Below are 16,809 nucleotides of genomic sequence, written 5' to 3'. Positions count from 1 at the left end.
CTCTGATCATTGACTGTTTCTGAAACGTTCCTCATTTCTCTGATCATTGACTGTTTCTGACACGTTCCTCATTTCTCTGATCATTGACTGTTTCTGACACGTTCCTCATTTCTCTGATCATTGACTGTTTCTGAAACGTTCCTCATTTCTCTGATCATTGACTGTTTCTGAAACGTTCCTCATTTCTCTGATCATTGACTGTTTCTGACACGTTCCTCATTTCTCTGATCATTGACTGTTTCTGAAACGTTCCTCATTTCTCTGATCATTGACTGTTTCTGAAACGTTCCTCATTTCTCTGATCATTGACTGTTTCTGAAACGTTCCTCATTTCTCTGATCATTGACTGTTTCTGAAACGTTCCTCATTTCTCTGATCATTGACTGTTTCTGAAACGTTCCTCATTTCTCTGATCATTGACTGTTTCTGAAACGTTCCTCATTTCTCTGATCATTGACTGTTTCTGAAACGTCCTCATTTCTCTGATCATTGACTGTTTCTGAAACGTTCCTCATTTCTCTGATCATTGACTGTTTCTAAAACATTTCTCTGATCAGTGACTGTTTCTGACACGTTCCTCATTTCTCTGATCATTGACTGTTTCTAAAACATTTCTCTGATCATTGACTGTTTCTGACACGTTCCTCATTTCTCTGATCATTGACTGTTTCTGACACGTTCCTCATTTCTCTGATCATTGACTGTTTCTGACACGTTCCTCATTTCTCTGATCATTGACTGTTTCTGACACGTTCCTCATTTCTCTGATCATTGACTGTTTCTGACACGTTCCTCATTTCTCTGATCATTGACTGTTTCTGACACGTTCCTCATTTCTCTGATCTTTGCTTTTGTTTCCCCCCTGAATTCTTCTCTCTCTTTATGATAAAAGGAATTCAGGGGGCTTTTGACAAATCCTGAAGTCTGGCACTTTAGCTCGGCGGGTCTTCCTACGTTGTTGTTTTTTTGGGACCAGCTGAGTCGTGCTCCTGTGAAGAGGATGTGACTGCGGAGCGGTGTTTCCTGACTGATAAGACCTGAGTATCAGGATGTTTGGGGTTGGCTGGGTCGGCTGGGCCACGGCAGTGAAGAGGGGAGCATATATATATATATATACACACACACACACACACACACACACACATAGGGGAGCAGAGGGGAGCGGAGGGGAGGGGAAGGGAACCCACTGGTCGGTATGTAGGAAACAGGACCTTCTTACACCCAATGTGTTTATCGGGGTGCCTTGTCGACCTGGCTGGCTCAACAGCCCTCAGCCACACAGGCAAAGAGACACACACACGGACGTGGACACACGGCCAGCCGGACACTGGCTTCTTACACAGTCTGAACTGACCTCTGAAAAGAAAGAATGTTGGTATCCAAGACCACAAGACTTATAGTTAAACACGTGTCCAGTTAGGATTCTCCTTCCCAGTACAATAAACCAGTTAGGACTCTCCTTCCCAGTACCCAGTACAATAAACCAGTTAGGATTCTCCTTCTCAGTACCCAGTACAATAAACCAGTTAGGACTCTCCTTCCCAGTACCCAGTACAATAAACTAGTTAGGACTCTCCTTCCCAGTACCCAGTACAATAAACCAGTTAGGACTCTCCTTCCCAGTACCCAGTACAATAAACCAGTTAGGACTCTCCTTCTCAGTACCCAGTACAATAAACCAGTTAGGACTCTCCTTCCCAGTACCCAGTACAATAAACCAGTTAGGACTCTCCTTCCCAGTACCCAGTACAATAAACTAGTTAGGACTCTCCTTCCCAGTACCCAGTACAATAAACCAGTTAGGACTCTCCTTCCCAGTACAATAAACTAGCTGGACTCTCCTTCCCAGTACGTTAAACCAGTTAGGACTCTCCTTACCAGTAAAATAAACTAGTTAAGACTCTCCTTCCCAGTACCCAGTACAATAAACCAGTTAGGACTCTCCTTCCCAGTACCCAGTACAATAAACCAGTTAGGACTCTCCTTCCCAGTACAATAAACCAGTTAGGACTCTCCTTCCCAGTACAATAAACCAGTTAGGACTCTCCTTCCCAGTACAATAAACTAGCTAGGACTCTCCTTCTCAGTACAATAAACTAGTTAGGACTCTCCTTCCCACTACACTACAGTACACTACACGATACTACAGTACACTACACTACACTACCCTACAGTACACTACACGATACTACAGTAAACTACACTACACTACCCTACAGTACACTACACGATACTACAGTACACTACACTACACTACACTACCCTACAGTACACTACCCTACAGTACACTACCCTACAGTACACTACCCTACAGTACACTACACTACACTACACTACACTACACGACACTACCCTACAGTACACTACCCTACAGTACACTACACTACAGTACATTACACTACCCTACACTACACTACAGTACACTACACTACAGTACACTACCCTACACTACAGTACACTACACTACAGTACACTATACTACAGTACACTACCCTACACTACAGTACACTACACTACACTACACTACAGTACACTACCCTACACTACACTACACGACACTACACTACAGTACACTACCCTACAGTACACTACCCTACCCTACCCTACCCTACACTACACTACACTACCCTACCCTACACTACACTACACTACAGCGCCCTACACTACACTACACTACCCTACACTACCCTACACTACACTACACTACAGTACCCTACACTATACTACAGTACCCTACACTACACTACCCTACCCTACCCTACCCTACCCTACACTACACTACACTACCCTACAGTACACTACCCTACCCTACACTACACTACACTACACTACCCTACAGTACACTACACTACAGTACACTACACTACAGTACACTACAGTACACTACAGTACACTACACTACACTACAGTACCCTACACTACACTACACTACCCTAACCTACCCTACCCTATACTACAATAGAGTACTCTACAGTACCCTACCCTACACTACACTACCCTACACTACACTACACTACTCTACAGTACCCTACACTACACTACAGTACCCTACACTACACTACAGTACCCTACACTACACTACACTACCATACACTACACTACACTACACTACAGTACCCTACACTACACTACACTACAGTACAGTACAGTACCCTACACTACACTACAGTTCACTACCCTACCCTACACTACACTACCCTACACTACACTACCCTACACTACACTACACTACTCTACAGTACCCTACACTACACTACAGTACACTACACTACCCTACACTACAGTACACTACAGTACACTACACTACCCTACACTACAGTACACTACACTACACTACACTACACTACCCTACACTACAGTACACTACACTACACTACCCTACACTACACTACCCTACACTACAGTACACTACAGTACCCTACACTACAGTACCCTACACTACACTACACTACACTACACTACACTACACTACACTACACTACAGTACCCTACACTACACTACACTACACTACACTACAGTACCCTACACTACACTACACTACAGTACACTACACTACACTACCCTACAGTACCCTACACTACACTACACTACACTACAGTACCCTACACTACACTACAGTACACTACACTACCCTACAGTACACTACAGTACCCTACACTACAGTACACTACACTACCCTACAGTACACTACACTACACTACACTACACTACAGTACCCTACTCTACAGTACCCTACTCTACACTACTCTACAGTACCCTACTCTACAGTACCCTACTCTACACTACCCTACACTACACTACCCTACACTACATTACACTACACTACAGTACCCTACACTACACTACACTACCCTACAGTACACTACAGTACCCTACACTACAGTACACTACACTACCCTACAGTACACTACACTACACTACACTACACTACAGTACCCTACTCTACAGTACCCTACTCTACACTACTCTACAGTACCCTACTCTACAGTACCCTACTCTACACTACCCTACACTACACTACCCTACACTACATTACACTACACTACAGTACCCTACTCTACACTACACTACACTACAGTACCCTACACTACACTACCCTACCCTACCCTACACTACACTACCCTACACTACATTACACTACACTACAGTACCCTACTCTACACTACCCTACACTACAGTACACTACACTACCCTACCCTACACTACACTACAGTACCCTACTCTACACTACCCTACACTACAGTACCCTACACTACACTACCCTACCCTACACTACACTACACTACACTACACTACCCTACACTACACTACCCTACACTACCCTACACTACACTACCCTACAGTACCCTACACTACACTACACTACATTACAGCACGTTGCCCCTGGTGAATCTGATTAAGTCCAATGGAATGACAACATTCATCAAATGCCAGAGTTTACAGCTGCAGGGCCACTGTGCTCCCTCTGACAGGATTGGGGTCATGAGATGTCCTTCCTGCAGGCTCGCTTTGCTCTGTCAAAGGTCCGTTACGGCTGTGTTCGGGGGACACGGTTGGCCCCAGGCAGGAGTCTGTAACTGCAGCCTCAGCCTCAGCACCTACAGGGTCAGAGCACACACTCTTAGAAAAAAGGTTTATTCGACTGTCCCCATAGGAGAACCCTTTATGGGTCCAGGTGAAGTCCTTTTCAGTTCCATGTAGAACCCTCTGTGGAAAGGGTTCTACCTGGAACCAAAACGAGTTTAGGGCTCGGCTCCGTAACAGCTTCCCCCAGCCTACTCCAGCCTAACCCCAGTTTAACCCCAGCCTACTCCAGCCTAACCCCAGCCTACTCCAGCCTAACCCCAGCCTACTCTAGTCTAACCCCAGTTTAGGCCTAACCCCAGCCCAGTCCAGCCTCCCCAGCCTTCTCCAGCCCAACCACCTTCCTACTCCAGCCTAACCCCAGCCTACTCCAGCCTAACCCCAGCCTACTCCAGCCTAACCACAGTTTAACCCCATCCCAGTCCAGCCTTCTCCAGCCCAACCACCTTCCTACTTCAGCCTAACCCCAGGCTAACTCTAGTCTAATCCAGCCTAACACCAGCCTAACCCCCTTCTTACTCCAGCCTAACACCAGCCTAACCCCAGTCTACTCCAGCCTAATCCAGTCTAACCCCAGCCTAACTCTAGTCTAATCCCGCCTAACACCAACCTAACCCCCTTCCTAATCCAGCCTAACACCAGCCTAACCCCAGTCTACTCCAGCCTAATCCAGTCTAACTCTAGTCTAATCCCGCCTAACACCAGCCTAACCCCCTTCCTAATCCAGCCTAACACCAGCCTAACCCCAGCCTAACTCTAGTCTCCTATATCCTATTCCAGTAGGACATAGGAACAGGGAAAAGGAGAAACACTCATCACTAGATCAACTCAAAAACACTGAACAGTCAGTACACGTCAGTCACCCCCCCCCCCCCCCCCCCCCACACAACAATACACACGTCTCACGGATCATCTGAGCTGCCATAAATTGTATAAATAATGTAGAAATGACAGATGTTTTCAACCCACATACTCTGAATACCTTGTAGCTAGGACCTGACTGTGTATCAATATGAATATATTATGTTCCTATACAAATACACTCTTCTTGTGTACTTGTTCCTATACAAATACACTCTTCTTGTGTACTTGTTCCTATACAAATACACTCTTTTTGTGTACTTGTTCCTATACAAATACACTCTTCTTGTGTACTTGTTCCTATACAAATACACTCTTCTTGTGTACTTGTTCCTATACAAATACACTCTTCTTGTGTTTTTAAAAATCAAGATGGCCATAAACAACAACTAGTAATGCTAGTTAATGTTCTAGAAGGATTCAAATCTCACCTTTCTGGTAAAAAAAAACAACAGTTATACATTTCTGAGGTGTAGTCACTTTTGAGGATGCAAGCTCAATAAACAAATAATATCAAAATATTAAATATATATATTTATATTATTCAAGCAATAGGGCTTGAAATGATATAACTGCTTTCTAAATATAGTAACAATCAATCAATTACAAACGATTTACTATAAGATGACACATTTCTTATAACTGTCAAATAAATACATACTGACTGGCAACGAGAGAGTTTCCTGCCAAACGTCCTCTGAGCGACAGAGAGACAACATTCAAATGTCTGCAGACTCGTTACAACGTTAGCTTTTAAGCACAACGTTGATTGTCTGTCTGTCTGTGACCAAGAGAAAGTGGTCTTGTTTCAATTATACTCAATTATTTTGTATTTCTTTTATATTTAAGAGCTCTAAATCCAGCGATATGAGACGGGTTTTGATGTAATCGCTAGACCAGGAATCATCAACTAGATTTGGCTACGTTGCCGATTTATTCTTGAGTGGATGATCGGGGTTGCCGGAACATAATTAATAATAATTTGTAGACTGCAATTTGACCGCAAGAATCCCCAACATATATAATGTTTGACTACAACATTATAATTTCAAATCTTGTGTACATTGGTATACAATCACGTCGTGTCTCTCTATTATCCGTGGGAATACTTGGGACCAGATCTCTTAAATTAAAATCCATTGGAGCTGATTTAATAAATAAATAAAAACCACCCGCGGGCCAAATTCGTCCCGTTACCGCAACCGCAAAGTCATGATTATTTCTAACCTTCAAGTTGCAAAAGGCAGAAATCGCTCCGCAATTTCCTGGTTACTACAACTCAAATAGTTGGTCTAAAATTCAGTTTATGTGACAAAATACTCTAGTATAGTGTAGAGAATCATTGTACCATCTAAAACCGCTGTGAAATATATTCATCCAAAACTACTGTTGTTTCAGCTGTTTGAAGCTGGTGTACAAAACCGAAAGTAAAAGATGCAAAAACAAAACTTAAGAACAGGAAGCGTAGAAATAACGCATATAGAACAAATCGACAGCTTCTTAGACTTGCTTTCAGTTAGAATAAAAGAGCTATAACTCACATTTGTATGTAAATTTGGTCTGTCATCCCAAAAACTTGACATATTTCCACTTTAACCCTAACCTTAAATTAAGATCAAAATGCTATTATTTGTTGTTGTTCTCATTCATTTTTTACAATAGCCAATTTTGACTTAGTGGCTGTGTGTTAACTACTGACAGCCAAGAGTTGGAGAGACTGTGTAAAGAAGCAGGACAACCAGAACTTTCACAGAGTGGCACAGGAATGGATGCTGTGCCACTCACAGAGCGAGGTGTACACAGAAATGTCTGTCGGAACCGGTCCAGAACCCCTCAAAGTCTCCTAAATAAGATGCTTTGATGGCTACTATGACATCATCGCTAATTCCTTTCCACATCAAGCTGACGATCAGCATCCGCAGGGGGATTTATTTAAGATATTACAGGATATAAGCTGGAATAACAACGTCTTTCATGTCCTTCCTCTCTGCTCGCTCCCTGAACTTGCTCCAGCTTGAGCCTCAGTCTAAGGAAACAGCCTGGCAGGTAGTCTGTTCTTGTTCCTCTCCCATACAGCTCTTAGATCAGTACTGGAGAATTACTCTGTCAGGTTGTCCATTCTAGTTTATAATGTTTAGCTACAGGTCCCAGATCAGCAGTATGGAGCCTGCCTGTCTGGTAGTCTGATCTACTTCCTGTTCCCCCTCTGTCTCATCACCTTCCCGGACAAACAAACACCACCCTGTCCTTTCCACTCCTTCGCCAGGCTAACAGCTGTGTTGAGTGGATGAGGCCTGGGTCTGGTCCAGGACAGCTGTGTTGAGTGGATGAGGCCTGGGTCTGGTCCAGGGCAGCTGTGTTGAGTGGATGAGGCCTGGGTCTGGTCTAGGACAGCTGTGTTGAGTGGATGAGGCCTTGGTCTGGTCCAAGACAGCTGTGTTGAGTGGATGAGGCCTGGGTCTGGTCCAGGACAGCTGTGTTGAGTGGATGAGGCCTGGGTCTGGTCCAGGACACCTGTGTTGGGTCGATGAGGCCTGGGTCTGGTCCAGGACAGCTGTGTTGAGTGGATGAGGCCTGGGTCTGGTCCAGGACAGCTGTGTTGAGTGGATGAGGCCTGGGTCTGGTCCAGGACAGCTGTGTTGAGTGGATGAGGTCTGGGTCTGGTCCAGGACAGCTGTGTTGAGTGGATGAGGCCTGCGTCTGGTCCAGGACAGCTGTGTTGAGTGGATGAGGCCTGAGTCTGGTCCAGGATAGCTGTGTTGAGTGGATGAGGCCTGGGTCTGGTCCAGGACAGCTGTGTTGAGTGGATGAGGCCTGGGTCTGGTCCAGGACAGCTGTGTTGAGTGGATGAGGCCTGGGTCTGGTCCAGGACAGCTGTGTTGAATGGATGAGGCCTGGGTCTGGTCCAGGACAGATGTGTTGAGTGGATGAGGCCTGGGTCTGGTCCAGGACAGCTGTGTTGAGTGGATGAGGTCTGGGTCTGGTCCAGGACAGCTGTGTTGAGTGGATGAGGCCTGCGTCTGGTCCAGGACAGCTGTGTTGAGTGGATGAGGCCTGAGTCTGGTCCAGGATAGCTGTGTTGAGTGGATGAGGCCTGGGTCTGGTCCAGGACAGCTGTGTTGAGTGGATGAGGCCTGGGTCTGGTCCAGGACAGCTGTGTTGAGTGGATGAGGCCTGGGTCTGGTCCAGGACAGCTGTGTTGAGTGGATGAGGCCTGGGTCTGGTCCAGGACAGCTGTGTTGAATGGATGAGGCCTGGGTCTGGTCCAGGACAGATGTGTTGAGTGGATGAGGCCTGGGTCTGGTCCAGGACAGCTGTGTTGAGTGGATGAGGCCTGGGTCTGGTCCAGGACCGCTGTGTTGAGTGGATGAGGGATGGGTTTGGTCCAGGACAGCTGTGTTGAGTGGATGAGGTATGGGTTTGGTCCAGGACAGCTGTGTTGAGTGGATGAGGTCTGGTAGCCCGTGTAGCAAGTGTCCTCGTGGACAGAGGTGGTGATCTTTGTAAGTAACATCTATGTCCCAAATGGCACCCATTTCCCTAAAGTAGGGCACTACTGTTGACCAGGGCCCTAAAGTAGGGCACTACTGTTGACCAGAGCCCTAAAGTAGGGCACTACTGTTGACCAGGGCCCTAAAGTAGGGAACTACTGTTGACCAGAGAACACATCCGGAGGTGTGTAGGAGACTGTCTGTCAGGTCACGTTGTTAGGTGTGTGGACAACGACCGACGAGTCAATCACGTCGCAGCTTGGGTTGGCTAAAGGCCTGTGGTGAATGTGGGACAGATGACGTGTGTTGCATTCTAGTCTGTAGGTTCAAGGAGAATTGGCTAATTTGAACTACGTGACTGTTAACATACATTAATGTACACAGGGCGAAAGTGAGCCTGGGAAGCACTACCTGTCACACTATACGCCTACATTAGGTTTATATTCCCGGATCTACTTACATAACAGAAATAATTTCATGTACTACCTCATCCCCAATTGTTATTTATTTGGCTCCTTTGCACCCCAGTATCTCTACTTGCACATTCATCTTCTGCACATCTATCACTCCAGTGTTTAATTGCTATATTGTAATTATTTTGCCACTATGGCCTATTTATTGCCTTTACCTCCCTTATCTTACCTCATTTGCTCACATTGTATATAGACTTTTTTCTACTGTATTATTGACTGTATGTTTGTTTTACTCCATGTGTAACTCTGTGTTGTGGTTTGTGTCGCACTGCTTTGCTTTATCTTGACCAGAGGTCGCAGTTGTAAATGAGAACTACCTGGTTTTAAATAAAAGTCGAATAAAAAAAGACAATAAAAAGTGTGCCATGTCATAATGAATGAGATCTGTTTTTATGGATGAGTGACATCCTTCAACAAGGAGGACACAAATGCAAGCATTTTTTATTTTTCTAGGCAAGTTAGTTAAGAACAAATTCTTATTTTCAATGCCAGCCTAGGAACAGTGGGTGTCAGGGGCAGAAAGACAGATTTGTACCTTGTCAGCTCAGGGATTTGAACTTTCAACCTTTGAGTTACTAGTCCAACGCTCTAAACCACTATGCTACCCTGCCGCCCCATCTAATTGTGCAATGAACTTTCTAGACAATTTAAAACAGTCAAGTCGGTCAGAGAACAAGAGGAATAAGATAGACAGACCCTTCCATCAGGCACCATAAAACCTCTAGTCACATGAAAGATGTGCAGGAGCTGAGGTACATTTCACATTTCCAGTCGGAGTGTGTTAACGCTAACATTACAGCGAAATAATAACCTGTTTACAATTTGTACTTGGCTTCCACCCTCGCCAAAAAAAAACCTGTACAGCTGAGGATTATGGGTGCAGCTATTCTCCGACCTCATTGTGGTGAGACAACAGACACAGCATGCGGTGGCGAGCAGGCGTGAGCGACGTCCGGACGAAGAATGGACCAGACTCGGCGAGGGACGGCTGCCATGTGGCAGGAGGAGCGGAGGGAGACAGATGGGGACCCCTGGAAGAACGTTGAGGGACGGAGCCCAGCGCTGTGACAGGAGCAGCCAGCCAGCGCCCACCCACCTTTACCTACGGCTGAATGCAGCAGCTGAACGAGGTCCCACACCTGTTTTCAACAGATACAGACAGAGAGACTGGAGTCATTAGCAACATAGAGGGAGTCTAGTCTGTGTGTGTGTGTGTGTTTGTCCAGAGTCCAGAGAAGAACGTCTGCATGACTGCCAGTCCAGGGAAGGAATACGGTTTGCATTCCAAACGGAACCTTATTCAGTACACTACTTCTGACCAGGGACCATAGCGGACTACACAGGAAATAGTGGGTCATTTAGGCTTCCGTTGACCCATAACAGGAAGCTGATTCCAAACCCCACAATGCAAAGCAGCTGCTCCCTAATGCAGTGGTCTGTTTGTTCACATGTAATTAGGACTGAACAGACTTGGAATTTTCAATACATTTTGGAGAACAATGTTCTTGCCATGATTGTCTTGTTTTATAGATTATAAATCGCCCCAAAGCTTGAAGTTATAACTTCAGTAATAATAACAATTTAATTCAATTATAGTTCTGTGCTTCTAGAGGATTCATTTTCTGATGTAACAGCAGTCTTTTAAGGCACATTTATTTTCTGCGGAGCTGACCAGTTCATTAATCAGAAATATCCCAGTGAAACATATGGCAAAAACCATCCAGTTTTCTTTTCACTGCAAAAAAGACATGCAGTGAGAGAGGCACAGCCTATTTTTAACAGCATGGTAATGGCAAATGTGTGTGTGTGTGTGTCTGGACGTGTGTGTGTGTCTGGACGTGTGTGTGCGTGTGTATGTGTGTGTATGTGTGTGTGTGTGTGTCTGGGAGTGTGTGTATGTGTGTGTGTATGTGTGTGTATGTGTATGTGTGTGTGTGTGTGTGTGTCTGGACGCGTGTGTGTGTGTGCGTGTGTATGTGTCTGTGTGTGTGTCTGGGAGTGTGCGTGTGTGTGTGTATGTGTGTGTATGTGTGTGTGTGTCTGGGAGTGTGTGTGTCTGTGTGTGTGTGTGTGTGTGTCTGGGAGTGTGTGCTACACAGGCAGACATCTTTGAATTGTTGTCGACTGTTATTGCTACAGCATCTCCCTGTCTGATATTGTGAATTGCAATACTCAGTTTAGTAATACTCTCAGCCCTCTCTGTTTAGTAATACAGTTTCAATACCAAATTATCCTGAAGTCCACTTATTTTATAGTTATTAAAGTTTGGGAATATTTGATTTATGGAACGGGCTTGTATTGTAATTAAAGAGGAACAATTAAAACACCTTATGAACTACAGTTTCTTTGGACAGGGTTTGCTCTTTTAAAAGGCCAGGAAGGGTTAGAATGACACAACGGTCATACCGTTTGTGACAGTATTGTCATAAAGGGAACAGGCAGGGAGCAGGTCTCGAAACCTGGACCTTCTAGCTCGAAGTCCAGCGCGCTATTGAAAAAAATATTCGGGCGGGAATATTCGGGTGGGAGAGTCGATATCCGCGCTTATAAATCCAGGGTCCTTATAGTTGTATTAGTCTTCTGACCAATTTCGAGATTTAGATTTACCTGCTTCGTTAAATTATAGGCACCATAATTATTGTGCATACATTTTTTACATTTTGCACTGCTTGCTTCCAAACGTAATACTTTGTAAAAACGTAGTTTTTTTTCTGTGTGGTGGTCCTTCACCGGACATCATGGCAGATCGAGCATAGCTAACTAAAGGAGAGTCCCCCACGGCCACGGAGGAGTTGTTCACTCAACTGCCCCTTATTTGACCAGCAAGCTAGACATATCTATTGAGTCAAATGAATGTGGTAGCCAGCAGAAAGCTGCCTTTTATCACAAATACACAACGACAAAAGTAAGGATTCATCACGGTGGATCAGGCAAGCTGAAGCTCCTGTTAAAATGACTAGTTAGATGGCATGCTAAATTGATATGCTATAGCAGCTAAGCTAACGCAAGCTGGTGTTAAACAATTTTAACAAGTGTTAGCTGCTAAATCTGTATTTAAGTAATGTCCTACATATTATTTTATCGATATGACCCTTTAAAACCCGATTAAACTGCCGGTTAATTTGTGAAGTCAGGATGGCCGAGCGGTCTAAGGCGCTGCGTTCAGGTCGCAGTCTCCTCTGGAGGCGTGGGTTCGAATCCCACTTCTGACAACACTTTTTTTCCCCCCTTTCCGTTTCACCTAAAATCCGTGATAGTGAACATTTCCTTTATACTGAACCTATTAATAAAACATAAACTGTAAACATACATGTAAAATACTCATTTTAATTGAAAGTTTCAATTGATCTCTTATAGCCTGTTTTGAAAGGGCTGCTGAAATAGGGGCCTACTGCAACCGCCACCATCCACCACAAAATTATATTTTCCCCCCATTTGTGACCCAGTATTGTTTTGAAATGGATTACTTTTCTCTTTTGTTCGTTGCTGTATAGCCTGCAGAACTTAATGTTCGTTTTGTACTTTGTGTTTTTTTGGGGGGGGGGTTGTTCATTTTAAATAAAAGTATGATGTTCGCCTACCATGCTGCACCTTGGTCTAATTCATCTAAGTTTATTATTAAATTTTTTTTTAAAGAATGAGGTTTGCAGTAAATATTTCAGATAGATAGATATCTCAGATAGGGGGGGGTGAGGCCTAAGAGAGTTTCATATATAAGCAACCAGTGTGTCTTGCGACAGGTACACAGAGATGACCAGTTTACAGAGGAGCATAGAGTGCAGTGATGTGTCCTATAAGGAGCATTGGTGGCAAATCTGATGGCCGAATGATAAAGAACATCTAGCCACTCGAGAGCACCCTTACTTGCTGATCTATAAATTACATCTCCGTAATCTATCATGGTGTCACGCCCTGACCTTAGATAGAGCCTTTTTATTTCTCTATTTGGTTAGGTGTGATTTGGGTGGGCATTCTAGTTTTTCTATTTCTTTGTTGGCCGGGTATGGTTCCCAATCAGAGGCAGCTGTCTATCGTTGTCTCTGATTGGGGATCATACTTAGGCAGCCCTTTTTCCCTCCTTTGATTGTGGGATCTTGATTTTGTTAGTTGCTGTATAGCCTGCAGAACTTTGCTGTTGCTGGTTTGGCTATGTGCTCCAGCTCTTTGGATTTGAAATTATACAACGACTGTGATGTTAGACCATTTAGAGATTACAGCATTTTTTTGTACATAGTCCCCCCCCCCCCCTCGTTTTAGGGAACCAAAAATATTGGGACAAATTCACTTATGTGTATTAAAGTACTAAAAAGTGAAGTATTTGGTTCCATATTCATAGCAGGCAATGATTACATCAAGCTTGTTATGTTGGCTGCATTTGCCCAATATAAATTAATGGGAAATAATGTATTGTGTCATTTTGGAGTCAATTTGATTGTAAATAAGAATAGAATAGGTTTCTAAACACTTTCTCCCTTATCGTGTTAAAATGTCTTGTGGGGTCTGGAACTTTCTCACTCATCATGTTGTTGTAATGGTGAGAGGGTTAGAATGTCTTGTGGGGTATGGAACTTTCTCACTCATCGTGTTGTTGTAATGGTGAGAGGGTTAGAATGTCTTGTGGGGTCTGGAACTTGCTCACTCATTTCCATTTCCGTTGCGATTGGCTCAGGAAAGCCTTCTCAGTGGACGTGGGTGGATGACATCATCACCAGTTCCTTTGACTAACCAGTGAGGCTCAACAGGGGTCTCCAATGGGTCAGAGCAGCCCGCACTCACACCCCAACCCCACGCCAACCCGGACAAGCTACTTAAGACAGGAGACAGATCTTTTTGAGAGTTTGTTTGTGTTAAGGAGTGAGAGTGGGTGTGGGTGTGGGCAGCCCGCTGACGATCAAGCACGTGCTCTTCTCTTAGCAGAAACACACAGCCACCAGAAAGGAGCGGGACAGGGGTGGTCCTACCTACCGTCTGCTAGCCCTTTCGTTCTGTGGTGTTTTTTTTATTTTTTATTCCTGCAGGCGCTGGAGGGCCTAGCAGTATGTCACGTTTTAGAGCAATGACTCAATGTCATTTTATTTTTTTGGGGGGGGGCCGTGTTCTTTATAAAAATTATAAAAAAATATAATTATAAAAATATAATATATTAATATAATAATTTAAATGTATATATCCACCTTAAGCTTAGTTGAATGCATTAACTGTAAGACACTGGATAAGAGTGCCCACTAAAGCACCAAAATGTAAATCTCTTGTCGAGTCAGAGACTGACGTCCTCCATTGTGGATTCAGCAGCGCTTTACTGTAGCAGTCAAACCTGTATGCTAACATTACTGTAGCAGTCAAACCTGTATGCTAATCACATGTAGGCTAACTGACTTCTGTGATGCAAGGACTTGATTGGATGAGATTTAGTCTACTTATTCAATTAGTTGAATAACTTATTCAGTTACTTAACTCTCAATGTTAGCCACTGTAAGGGTGATATACTACCCCTTTGCATAGGCCTACTTGTATAATCAAATATGGAAAGATTGAGAGCCCGGCCCTGTCTATTCATGACTAAAGGAACGATGGACATTCATTCATTTTCATATTTGTACCTCCGTCACCTGCTTGAAGCTTTTAGATCAGGTGTTTGTGTATATATACATGAATCATCAGAAATGAAAGAACAGGAGATCGAGGACCCCCGTCCCAGTATCACCATGACTACAACGTCCTTTCTAAGCATCCTGGTAATCCTCCCACCATGTCATTGTTAAGCCCAGTATTTACAGAACCTGGTCACAGCCAATCAATCACGTCCCCGGACAAACTTCCTTGGAACAGTCTGTGGATTAGTGTACATTTTTATAGTGAAAATAGGTTATATTGTGCAATATTTTTGGGGAATTATTGTGCAGTATGATTGGACTTTTTTGTTGTTGTTACCCTGCCAACAGTTTCCTGTCAAACCATATTTAATATTTGAACGTGGGGTAGTGAAGTTTATTTGAATATTTCCACAAAACCACTTCATATTTTGTGTGGCTCCATATCCCCAACAGAGGGAGGGAACCCGAATGGATTCTGATAAACAAATTATTGAGAGCTACAAGTTCTTCAAGTTCCACGGTGTCCACATCGCTAAGGACCAATCATGGTCCAAACACACCAACACAGTCGTGAAGAGGGCACAACAACATCTCTTCCCCCTCAGGAGGCTGAAAAGATTTGGCATGGGTCCTCAGATCCTCCAAAAACAAGTATACAGCTGCACCATCGAGAGCATCCTGATTGGCTGCTTGTTTAGGCGCTACAGAGGGTAGTGCGTTTGGCACAGTGCGTCACTGGGGCCAAGCTCCCTGCCATCCAGGACCTCTATACCAGGCGGTGTCAGAGGAAGGCCCTTAAAAATTGTCAAAGACTCCAGCCACCTAAGTCACAGTCTGTTCTCTCTGCTACCGCACGACAAGTGGTACCGGAGCGCCTAGTCTGGGACCAAAAAGCCCCTGAACAGCTTCTTCTCCAAGGTCATAAGACTGCTGAACAGTTAATTAAATGGCTACCCGGACATTCGGCTTTTCACCCCCTACCTACATGTACATAGTACTCTAATCAATCACCGAACCAAACCTACATGTGAATCACCTCCATCACCAACCCCAACTACCTCGCCCCCCAGTACACTGACTCATTACCGCTACTCCTTGTATATAGCATGTATACAGCCTCATTATTGTTATTTTACTGTGGTACTATTTGTACATTTTTTATTTGTACATTCTCTTACTTTTTAACTGCATTGCTGGGAAAGGGCTCGTATGTAAGCATTTGATTTGTCTCTGTTGCGTTTAAAAACTAAAGCAGGCAGTCTGAAGTCTCTCTGAAGTCTCTCTGAAGTCTTTATGGAGTCTATATGAAGTCTCTCTGAAGTCTCTCTGAAGTCTATATGAAGTCTCTCTGAAGTCTATATGAAGTCTCTCTGAAGTCTTTATGAAGTCTTTATGAAGTCTCTCTGAAGTCTCTCTGAAGTCTCTCTGAAGTCTATCTGAAGTCTCTCTGAAGTCTCTCTGAAGTCTCTCTGAAGTCTTTATGAAGTCTCTCTGAAGTATATATGAAGTCTCTCTGAAGTCTCTCTGACGTCTTTATGAAGTCTATATGAAGTCTCTCTGAAGTCTCTCTGAAGTCTCTCTGAAGTCTATATGAAGTATTTATGAAGTCTATATGAAGTCTCTCTGAATTCTCTCTGAAGTTTTTATGAAGTCTATATGAAGTCTCTCTGAAGTCTTTATGAAGTCTCTCTGAAGTCTATATGAAGTCTCTCTGAAGTCTATATGAAGTCTCTCTGAAGTCTTTATGAAGTCTTTATGAAGTCTCTCTGAAGTATCTCTGAAGTCTTTATGAAGTCTATATGAAG

At 44.0% G+C, this 16,809-nt stretch overlaps 1 non-coding gene across 1 annotated transcript; it reads left to right on the top strand.

Annotated features, from left to right (window-relative positions):
• The first annotated feature begins 12,539 nt into the window (after positions 1-12,539).
• trnal-cag (transfer RNA leucine (anticodon CAG)) lies at positions 12,540-12,622 on the top strand. The gene has a single exon. It is a non-coding gene; the product is annotated as a tRNA-Leu (tRNA).
• The last annotated feature ends 4,187 nt before the right edge of the window (positions 12,623-16,809 follow it).

The sequence above is a fragment of the Oncorhynchus kisutch genome, linkage group LG21 (assembly GCF_002021735.2).
Source record: "Oncorhynchus kisutch isolate 150728-3 linkage group LG21, Okis_V2, whole genome shotgun sequence".
NCBI lineage: Eukaryota > Metazoa > Chordata > Actinopteri > Salmoniformes > Salmonidae > Oncorhynchus > Oncorhynchus kisutch.
The sequence above is the reverse complement of the archived record's forward strand: the minus strand, read 5'-3'. Positions and strand labels throughout refer to the sequence as shown.